Raw genomic sequence first — 12,146 nt, 5'->3', positions numbered from 1 at the left:
TCATATTTCATCTGATTTGTATCTTAAATATTTTATTGATTAGCCGTTGGTAAGTAGCTCCGGTATTTTTTAAATCGAATGATATTACTTTATAACAATAGATGTCTTTATCAGTTATGAAGGCTGTGTGCTCCTCGTCTTCAGGTGCCATTCAAATCTGATTATATCTAGCAAAGACATCCATGAAGCTTAAGAATCCGTATCCCAAAATCGCATCAACTAGTTGATCAATTTTTAAAAAAAAAAACTATCCTTCGGACAGACTTCATTTAGATTTGAATAGTCGATGCAGATTCTTTATTTTTTTATTGATTTTTCTCACCATCACTACATTGACGAGTTAATCGGGATAATTAGCTTCTCGGATGAAATTAGTTGCGAGGAGCTTGTCGACTTCTTTGTCGATGGCCTTCTACTTTTTAGGAGCAAAAGACCTTTTCTTTTATCTCACTAGCTTAACTTTTGGATCAATATTTAGCCGATGGGTTATTATTTTCAAAGGGATGCCTGGCATATCAATAGTCGACCAAGCAAAAAATCGATATTTGCTTTTAGTAAATTTATTAGTTGTTGCCACTTCGGATCAGACAACTGTGATCTAATTTGGATGTCTTCTCAAGATCTTCTTCTTTTAGTGGGATGAAAACTAGTTGCTCGGCTGGTTCACCCCTTTCTTTATTTTTTTTTGGTCTAACTTATCGACGGACAAAGAGTCTTTAGGTTGTTTATTCTGTGTAGAGATCAGGAAGCAACGTCGGACGAGTTGTTGATCTTTACGCATCTCTTCGACTCTATTTCTTGTTGGAAATTAACCAATAGATAATATATGGAGACTACTGCTCTCAGGGTATTAAGTCTAGATCATCCGAGTATGATATTATAAATCAAGAAAACTCGGACAACTGTGAATGTCAATAGAATAGTACTCTATTGTGGATCTATTTCTGTGATTAATGGAAGAGTGATTTCTCCTTCCACAGTAACTACATCTTCAGTAAAACCAACTAATGGCGTCGAGACTTTTTTAAGTCGATCAGTCGATAGTCACATTCGGAAGAAAGTCGAGTAAAAAAGAATATTTGTTGAGCTTCCATTATCAACTAAATTTTTTTTTACATCATAATTTATTATCATCATCGAGACAACGACAACATCATCATGGAGAGTTTGTATTCCTCGAACATCATCTTTCGAAAAAGTAATTACATTATCGAGTCGTTGTTTCTTCACCGACTCTTCTTCGAAAGTTACCTCCCAGTTCTTTGGTCGCTCAGAGATCATATTGATTACTCCCATCGTTGGTCGATTATTAATTGCCTTAGCTTGCGGCTTAGATTGTTGGTCGGTGGGAGGTTGAGTCGGACGATCGTGTCGGAATTTTTTGAGGTAGCCTCGTCGAATCAAGACCTCTATCTCATTCCTGAGCTGGATGCACTGTTTGGTATTGTGACTGTGATCACGATGAAACTGACAGTACTTCTTCCTGTTATAGCTCGTCAACGATGCTTTCATTGGTGGGGGGTATCGTAAATACTCCTCTACTTTGATCTCTATCAAGATCTATGCACGGAGAGCAGAAAGAGGAGTATAGGAGTTATACCTGTCATAGCTGTTTGGCTTCGGACTCCGTCGTTGAGATGAAGCTTGCTTATTGATAATTGACTGACTTGATTTGGCCGAAGCTCCATTTTTCTTCTGTTTCTTCTTCTAACCTTTTTCTTTTATATGGCATCGGTCAGAAGTAGCTTCATTCATACGAATATACTTGTACGCATGCTCTAAAAGTTCAGCATAGGTCCAAGAAAGAGTTTTATCTAGAGAATAGGTGAATTTGGATCCCCTCAGACCCCTCTTTGTGGCCGATATGGACATATTTTCATAAAGGTCTCTGACCTCAAGTGTAGCCGCATTAAATTGAACCACAAAATCTCTTAACGTCTCTGTCTCACCCTGCTTGATAGAGAAGAGACTGTCTGATATCCGTGGTGGCCTTCGACTAGTGCTAAAGTGGGCCATAAAAGATTATTCGAGTTGCTCAAAGGAATTAATGCTCCCTGACTGAAGCCCAGAATATTAGGCTCGAGCAGCCTTCTGAATAGTTGTCGGAAAGTCGATACATAAGAAGATGTCGGTTGCCCCCTGAATCATCATGAGAATCTTATAGCTCTCCAAATGGTTGATAGGGTTGGTGGAGCTGTCGTATGGCTCCATCTGCGGTATTTTGAATCGAGACGGAATCGGTTCGTCCAGAATGCATTGAAAGAGAGGCTGGGCAGTGTGGAAGTCATAGTCGTTGGAGGACTTTCGACCTTTCACCTGAAGTCGGGCAAGTCGGCGGTCGATCTTCTTGAACTTGCGGTCATAGTCGTCGAACTACCATTGTCGAAAAAATCAAGGTAAAACCCCCTGAAGAGCTTGAAGATGGAGAAGCAGAAGGCGTCCGCGGCCTTTTTCCCTTTCGGATACTATATACACGAGAAGGAGAGGGAGAACGCTGCGAATGATGGATGGCACGATGGGAGTGCCGAGAATATGACTGCCCATCTAGTGAGAGTATCGAGACAGTCGTCGCTCTGAAGAAGAGGAGGATGAACGCCGTGGGGGCGGTGGCTATGCCTAGATGGCATTGATTAAGCTACTGGCTCCTTCGCTGGCAGCAGCTGCTGTTGCATTTGTTACTGCTGTAAGTTTTGGACCGTCTCCATTAATACCTTTATTTGCTGCATAAGTGCAGCAATTTGTGCATCCGTAGTGACTACAGGACGCGAAGAACTGGACTCTGCCACTAGAGGTGGGGGAGGAATATCTTCCCAGCGGGAAGACTGTCTTGCCGATCCTATCGAGTGTTGAGTTCTAGTTTTTGGTATAGTTGCTTGTATCCTTCCCCTATCTAGTGCACCAATCTGTTGTGGTCAATCTCCTGTTGCATCCGTTGTCGGAGAAGAGTACCTGCAAAAAAAATTCTCATTGACCGAAATTGTATTCGACGGGGATCCTCCGATGCTTAAGTCAGTGGGAAGTGGTGAACAGCAGATGAAGAATATTTGAAAATGACAGAATCTCAGCCCAGTATTGTCTTATCTATGCTGTTTATTTATCTTTCTTTTATAAATGATTCAGATGTAACCGTCGAGCACGTGATTTCATTTTTTATGGCATTAAATTATCAGGCCATAATCATGGAGTTAATGGGCTGTTTGTACTCACTAATGACCATGACATGTATTCGATAACCGTTTATAACGGTTAGATATGTAGGTTTCGTACATTCCAACCTTATGTGATCATGGGAAGATAAGCCAACTATATGTCGGTAGATCCGAGTAAGCATCGATTGGTAATTCTGATATATCGATGGTTTTCGGTCGGAGATTAATCAAGTTGTTTATTGTTAGTTGATAATAACCGACTGTCGGTCGATCAACTGATTATTAGTTGGAGTACTGTGTTCATAAGGCCGATGTAGAGTCAGAGTCGGGAATTGATTGAATTATCTCAATAGTCTGAAATCTTCCTTCATCATGACACCATCCTTGATAAATTGTAGCATCGAATGTTTAAGTCACTTATCTTTGAGGATCTCAATTAGAAAATTGCTAACATCTCATGTAAATCTATGTTGTTACTTGAATAATCTGGCTTGCTTGCATGGAGGAAGTCCAAGAAAGCACGCGTTCGAGAAGAAACTGTTCATGGGAAATTTAAGCGGTGCACCTCATTTTTATTTTTTTCTCAAAAAGACAATATCTATGGTCTTGCAGCTAGGTTAGCATCATCTTCTCACTCTCCCTAATTAATATACATCATAATTTTGGGTGTAATCATGTCCTTGTCTGGTAGAAGTATAATGATGTCCTTTGGCAGGCTAGCAAACAACTTTAATATATATGGGGGCGTGGATGAGCTAAGCTCGTGTGAGCTGAACCCATCTCTAGCTTAATATATCTTGCAATCAAGTCAAGCTTGAGTTGGCTCTTTCAATTTCAAGCTAAAATTGAGCTATCCGTGTATAACTCCTTTAAGAGATTCGGCGAGGTATGGACCCACCAAACTTTTATATGCATGCTTAAGATAATTTCGGTGTCATATGTGAACCTTATATCTTTAATATATTTATCTTCATGTAAACTATGCAGGGTTTTAATAATTTAACATAAAACAATATCTATCCTAGGCAATTTATTTGTTCATTTGTTTAATTCGGTCATTTTTAAGCTTGACGTGTTTATGAATCAAGCCAAGCTTGTTAAGTTAAATTTCCAGCGAGCCCTCATATTTTTTGTTGTTTTTCACCTATGATTATCTAATCACCAATTTCCCCATCATCCTGTAGACCAAGCAGCAATAGGTGATCTGTAGCTTTTATTTTTTATTTTTTAAAATATTTTTTGATGTGAATGATGTCATCTTTGATGGATTTTGGTGTGATATGCGCCTGAACTCTAATAATCAAAAGCAAAACCATATCTATAACCCTACAACCCATTCAAATTGGACCTCCTAAAAGAGATGCAACTAGCGGGGCAATTGAGTTGAGCTGAGCAGCCAGAGACTCGAACTCGACTTAATTTAAAATACTCAGATTCAAAACTCAATTCCGCATCGATCGAATTTAATATTTTAAAATTGAGTTTACTTCGATAAAAAAAAAAATAATACTCGAGATTAACTCGATTCGATGTGAATATCAATCAAGCCATATTCAAACTCGAGTTTAAACTCAAATTCGGATTTTAACCTATTCATTATATATATATATATATATATATATATATATATATATATATAGACTAAATAAAATTAATATTATTAATATATATATATATTTGAATAGATTTATGAATTTTCGAATCGAGTATCTTGCCATTTGAGCTCGACCGGAAAAAATATACGAGCTATTCAAATTTAATTGGAGCTTAATATTAATCTAATCTAATCAGATTTAGATTCAAATTAAACCCGAATAGCTTAACTCGTTTGCACCAACTGCAGTAGGCGTCAGAGCTTCAAAATTCTTTTTTGATGAATAAAAAATTTATCTAAAAATCTATATTTTTTAAATAATATTTTGATAAAAAATTTATCTATATATTTTTATATATGAAAAAATGACTTTAAAATCTATTATCCATATTCTTTTATATTATTATTTTCTTGTATAAGTTGCTAAAATTTATCCATATTTCTATAGTATCATTTATGCTTTTTAAGCTTGAAGAAAGTAGACGTAAGTTATTGGATATTGAATGACGGATGTACTGAAAATGAGAATAGGATATTTTATGAATAAAATTAAATATTTATTTTACTAATTAATGAGAAAATAATTTAACGATTCCTAAATAGGTAAAATTTTTCTCATTTTATAGATAAATATTATAAAAATAATTTATTTATTTAAAAATATAAAAATATAAAAAAATTAATTAATTTTTTTTATAATATTTATCTACAAAACACCGCAGCATGGATCATTGGCCTGCAAGGACAAAGTGGAAGGATATTGAGTATTTGAAAAGGATTGCAGGAGATTGAACCATCCCTGTTGAGGTGACTAGCCTCTCTCTTTGTAGGTGATATTTGATCTTCATGCATCATGGCATGATATTCTGAGATCAACTTGCTTATTGTCAATGGATAATTTTCGTTGGATTTATTTGTTGGAGAATTCTGAACTTAACTAGATGAGTTGAATTTGCGAACATCATTTAGCACATCTCCTCATGCAAATACACTTTATAGTCTTAAAAGATAACCTAGCATCATATCAAAGAAACAGGTAAGGTTTATAATCGAAGAAAAAGTTGGGAAGTCCACCAGATTGACTCATGACTCAGTTGAGTTATCTTGGGTGAAACTATTGTAACCAATCAATTGGAGCATGATGCTGATAACCTTGATGCGCAGATTTTGATCAAAATAATAATTGTATGCTTGACCATTTCAATGGATATATATATATATATATTTGATATATTCTGAGGCTTATGCTTTCTGATATTAGTTATTGTGTTTCTTTTCTTTTCTTTTATTCTACTGTGCCTGTTAAAGATTTAAGTTTATATCCTTAGTTCTTTTAGTTTTCCTAAATTGGTTCTATTCTTATGATTTTATGATGTTTGGAGTTATTGAACTTTGGAATGCATTGCTGTTGGCAGATCAAAGGTAAACTTTTTTCCCTAATTATTAAAAGGTTGCTGAGAAGATTATTTTATTTTGTGATACGAGATTACATACATATACATACTCAAATGCATGCTTTTGGATGATTCAGATGTATCTTTTTCTTTTAATTTTGAATTTACTTCAATTGAATTATAAATATAAATATTTTGCAACTTTTCTTTAAGCTGGATTTTCTAAAAGAATTCTTCATGTTTCCAGTAGTAGATGAACCAAGCATAACTTGTCCAAGCCTGACAAGCCAAGTCAAACAGTGACACAAGTCTGAGGTTTATCAACCTTGTTTTCAGGAATGTTATGACATAACTATTCACAACTTTTCTTACCTTATCTTTATTTGATTGAATTTATAAAGATATATCAGTCTCTCTTTGTTCTATTTTACATTAGTTCAATTAACCAAGTTCTACTTGATTTTGATGCTTGCATTTATATATATTTGTGTACATGCTCTTGCTTGCTCATTGAATTTTCATGGCTTGTACTTAAGAGAGAATGCTTTTGGTTTAGGTTCGACATTTGAACTGTCTTATGCTTATTAGTTGAAGTTTGAACTGAGATCTGGTAAAGTTGATAACTTTTTCAAGATGATTGAAGCTTTGTGACATGTACCTAAAAGAGAACTGCTTTTGGATTATGTTCAATGTTTGAGCAGTTCTCATTAAATATTTGATCTGAAGTTTGGTAAAGTTCATAATATATTCAGGTTGGAAAGAAGTCAAAGAGCTATATCTGCTCCGAGTGGAAACAAGAGCTGGTAACCTTCTCTCAGTTTCTTGAGAGGATCAGTTCCACCGACTGTCCTGTTCCGCCGACTGTCCTGCCAACTTGACATACCTTGCCCAACATCCCTTGTTTGATCAGTTATCTCATTCAAATTCTGATTTTCACTTTCTAGCACTGTGTTAGGACTACACACTATTGGATAGTGATATTTGATTTTTTTTGCTATTAACTCTTTAATTTTCAGATATGAGTGCTGCATAATGACGTAATGATTCCAGACTATTGTTTTGCTGGTGGTGGGGAACTCGAGTCTCTATTGATTTGGTCGACTTGGAAGTTGGAACAGTAACACGACTGCACTATGATCCACATATCATAATCTTTTTTGCTCAGGTATATCAAGACAAGCATGATAAACATGGTAGACTGATATCTGACAATGTCATAGCATTTAATGCTTAATAATTTATATTGTTAGACCTAAGAGGTTGCTTTTGGTACTTATTGCCATTAAAGTGATTCAATTAAACAATTATTTCTAACTTTTATAATGTTTTTTCCTGTACATGAATCTAGGTTGAGTAAGTTTTCAAGTAAAATTTAATTCCTGAGTCATGTTCATTTGTCTTAGCATTGTTTAGAATTTTAGACAGCTTTAGCCATGGAATGAATTTTTATTGTTGTGATGCTTCATGGGAGGCACAGGATTATACACATTGATCCACAATTAATGCGATAGGCATCTTTCTTTTCTATAGCATTCATTCTGAACTCAACTCCAAGAAACATTTAGGATTCACTCAGGCAAGCTGGGCCAGGCATATGCTTTTGTTTACCATGACAGTGACAGAATAGACCTGTATCTCATCTATTTGGGTATTGGGATTGACTTGATGAATCCTTTCTTACGGTTCTTGTTGGAAATAAATCTTCAAATATTGCAAGCTTTGGTGTTACTAATATACACCACATAAAAATCTTGGTTCAGCCATTAGCTTTGCTCGCTCCACTACATTTGCATTAGAAGTTAGAACCAGAATTATTCCTGTTAGAAAGGCCAGCAGTGTGCCTTTGCGTAAGGAAAAAAAAGTTACTGCTCGACTTGTCATGGGAAGTAATTTAGGTTGATCTCTATATGTTCATTCTATGATCATTTCTAGCTCCATATTAATTCTTCTAGGTCATCTCCATATTGTTGTTGACACTTCAGAAACAAGGGGTCTTTTTTCGGTTATATGCCTTTTGTCGTTCATGTTGGTCACAAATTGAGCTGCTGATGTGTTTTCCAGCCAAAAAAAAAAAAAAAAAAAAAGGACACAGCCAGTTTACGTGGCTTTTGCCATTGTGAGGTTTGGGGAGGATGAGATGTATGCAGCTAAACACCACATATGTAGAGGTTGTTTCTATGCTTTAAACCTGTGACCTCCAGATTACAATGAAGTAATCTTACCATTGCACTAAGCAAGGTTCACTATGTCGATACCAGAGCCTGGATAGGTTGAGTGGCGGTACAATTAGGTATGCTTCGTGTCATTCTGAGTTGGACCTAAACCATCATAGAGAGAGGGCGGAGGGAGAGGAAGAGAGCGAGAGGGTGGAAGGGAAAGGGAGGGAGAGGGAGAGAGGGCTTTTGGAGGCTACCGAGCTCACCGTGCCACTATCGATCTTGACAGAAGCCGGAGGATGGTGGAGGGAGGAAAGGAGAGGGAGAGGGAGAGGAGGCCCTAAGAAACTACTGGAGGCCTCAGAAGGGCCGACAAGGCTGCTGTGCCATCGCTAAGGTCGGTGAAGGCCAAAGGAGGGGCTCCACCCTCCTAATTGAAATAGAAAGTTCACCCGATAAATTCAGACAACTCTTGCTTCAATCAGGAGGCGGGAGAGCCCCTCCTCCAACCTTTACTGGCATTGGCAGCTGCGTGGCGACCTCACCGGCCCTCCAGAGGCCTCCTCTCCCTCTCCCTCTCATTCTCTCCCTCCGCTCTCATCGAGCTTGGCAGTGGCACAACGAGCTCGGCTATCCTCCAGCGGTCTTTGGAGGCCCTCTCTCCCTCTCCCTCTCCCTCTGCTTTCCTCCCCCCCCTTTCTCTCTTTACTTCTCTCTCTGCCCTCCTTGCCTATTTCTCATTTTGAATGCTAGAATTGTCTCGATCGGCTGTCGATATGATTCAACACACTCTGAGCCATCTGGTTCAGGGAGGTTCAGCGAACCATGGTGCCAAGATTCACCCTCTTTTTTTCCAGGCACTCCAGTATGAAAAAATTATTTTGTATGTATAGGCTCATCTAATTGAAGACATGCAATTTTTTAGTACCCAAGAGCATTGCAGGTGTAGGAACTTTGATGCACATGTTTCTGGTGTGGATTAATTCTTCAATTCTGGTTTCTCCCACAAAAAAAAAAAAAGAAAAAAAAAAAGCAATTTTGACTTGTTTGCAGCATTTCCAGTACTCACAGCAGCTGTATGCCAATCCTTCTTGTTGTGTGCATGGTTCTTCTAAAGTCCAACAATTAGGATATCTAGAATATCTTTGTGGGTCCTGTTTGCATCATTTTCCCAAAGTCTGTATGCAAATACTTGGGAATGATTATGTAAACGTCATATGTGTTCTTAGGAGGGAACCATATGTGTCCTTCGTCTTTCTTTTCTTAATTTTTTCTCAATTAGAGTGGTATGTCATATTTGATACTTGTTTAAAAAACTTTTGTTCTTGTATAAAATCTTTTTCCTGTGGATCCAGTAGAAAGATGGTTCTAGTCTTACATCAGATAAGTGGTCCTATGTTAATGTTATTGTGTAAGCAGCAAACTACTTTGGAATATTCTTTCAAGTATGTGCTAGTTGATTCTCACCATTTATGCAAAGGAAATTTAAAATAATTATATTCTTTATCATGGATCAATTGATAATTTGTATAAATTAGAGAAGTGAAGTCATATCTGGTGTCTTGCCAGAGCGTTTCGTAGGTTTGCTACTAAGTTGTCAAGCATTCCATGGACTGCTAATGGAGTTATAACACAACTGATCAAGCTGCTGTGGCTCCTATTCAATATGGACAATTGATGCCCTGGAGTATCAACTGGGTCCCCAATTGTAAAAGCACTTCTTGGAGCCTGGGCGCTTGCTAAGCTTATAGTTGTTTATAATATAGAGTATTATTTTTTAATGTCTACTTGGAAAACTTGCACCAATGAGTGAGAAATTATAAGTTAGCATAACTATCTGCATCATAAGCTATCAATAATTTGGTAATCTATGTGCAGATGAAGCTGAAACCAGCCTTGTCTTGTGAGTAAAGGAAGTGAGAGTGGTTGGTCACTTACACTCGCCTACTTATCATAAAATCTTCCTTCACTGGTCGCTCGTCTCCTTCCTCTTTTTCTTTTCCTTCCACATTCTTTTTCAAAGGTTCGGGTTATATCTTTTGTGTGAAAGAATGATCGATCTTCTTCTGCGGCGTTGTCCATCTGATCTCAACCTGCACAGATCTCAAAGCACTCTGAAGTCCATTCATCCACCTGCATGGATGTCGAAGCAGATGTTGCGCGATCCAATGGGGGATTCGTGTGAAGGAAGGGGAATCCTTCTTTCGTACAAGAGATATAACCCCTGTCCCTTTTTCAATTGTCTTCTTCTCTTTCACCATTTATTTTATATTTTTTAACCTTTTTGTCTTTTTATCACTCTTTTCTTTTTGTTCTTCTTTTTGCTCCTTTTCCTCCGCCCAAGTTCATGATGTGTAGCAAGAACAAAGCCCAGATTTAAACATTGTAGAATCTCCATTTATGTCCAAAAGAGTTTTCATCACTTTCTCCTTTCTTTGAAAGAGACATTTGGAATAATTATCTTGGAAGAGATCCCCATCTTGTACCCTTGCATTATTTGCATTCGTTGAAATGATGGATGACGAGTAGGTGATATCCATTTACATTTTTATCACTATCTTTTGCAAGATTTCTCCAATGATAGTTCAGCAACAATCAATCATACATGTTACTTGACAAGTAATGTCAGAAGACCTTATAAAAATTTATGATTCGAAAAGTGGAATAAAGAGTCATCATAGCTTAAGCCATGCCTTAGTCCATCCACCTACTAGCTGATCAAGAAATGCTGTGCTATGTGAACTTTATCTCAGTTCCTAACATGCTAACAAAAACTGATTCATTGGTACTCCAAATTGTTCTGGTTCAAGGGGCATTAAAAACCCTTAAAGAAGTACTATCTATGCAATCGGATTTGTGTTCTTGTATTTTATCTCTTCGTACAGATTGTTGGGAGGTGGGAACATCAAGACTCAATGATCTGACATTCCTTTCTCTGTTTTTTTTCCTGATATATATAGGTTGTTGGCAGAAAGTACATTAGACTCTATCCAGCTTCAATGTCAGAGGACTTGTACCCTCATGGTGAGTCCATGCTGAGCAATTTGAGCCAGGTACACACAGTTCTCTCTTAGAATATTTTAAACAGAACTAGGGATGACGATTTTGATCTTAGAACAAGAATGAGAATTATCCCACATGATTCTTGTCTGTGCAACCCAATAGGGGGCATGTCTTTGTTGTATTAAAGTTACCACTGGAAAGTGCAATCTGCTCCAATACAGTTGAAACATTTACATGTATTAACATAAATACAAACATGCAAGAAAAGTTGAGAACTGTGCCGATGTCTAGTACTCATTTTTGATGGATGCTTGAGGTCATTTGAACTTGGCAGGATTCTGATGACTATCTTTTGAAGGCACATACTCCATCAAATATAACTTATAATATGTTGAATGCTCTCATCTCTTTGTTAAAAGATCAGCTGATATTTGTGGATTCTTTTCAAGTTCTTAATAGTGTTATGATTTATAGTTTTCTGATGAAATTGTGCTTGCAGGTAGACCTTGACAACATTGACCTGAAAGAGTTTCCTAAGGTGAAAGATCTGGACTTCACGGATTGTATCTTAGAGGAAGGTGATATGATTGACGTTCCAGCCAAGTGGTGGCATTATGTGAGGTCGCTTTTCACGAGCTTCTCTGTTGGTTTTTGGTGGAGCGCCACAGACCCATCAAAGGATTTGCATAGCCTTCTTATATTGTTTCATAGCATTTTTCTTACTTGTTTTGGACAACTGATGATAGAAATTCAGAACCTTGGGGTGCCTACTGTTTGAGATCCATCATCATGATCACAAGAATATAATACTGATTTGTACATCATTCTTTATCATAGAAGAAGAAGAAGA

General features: G+C 37.1%; 1 long non-coding RNA gene across 2 annotated transcripts; it reads left to right on the top strand.

The window, feature by feature from the left end:
• The first annotated feature begins 5,461 nt into the window (after positions 1-5,461).
• On the top strand, positions 5,462-12,146 carry LOC114912751 (uncharacterized). 2 transcript variants are annotated; one of them, XR_012134278.1, is made up of 4 exons: positions 5,462-5,550; positions 6,890-7,302; positions 11,254-11,346; positions 11,796-12,146. It is a non-coding gene; the product is annotated as an uncharacterized lncRNA (long non-coding RNA). The 2 variants fall into 2 exon arrangements; XR_012134279.1 differs by having other exon boundaries at positions 6,874-7,302.

The sequence above is a fragment of the Elaeis guineensis genome, chromosome 1 (assembly GCF_000442705.2).
Source record: "Elaeis guineensis isolate ETL-2024a chromosome 1, EG11, whole genome shotgun sequence".
In the NCBI taxonomy this organism is placed as follows: domain Eukaryota; kingdom Viridiplantae; phylum Streptophyta; class Magnoliopsida; order Arecales; family Arecaceae; genus Elaeis; species Elaeis guineensis.
The sequence above is the reverse complement of the archived record's forward strand: the minus strand, read 5'-3'. Positions and strand labels throughout refer to the sequence as shown.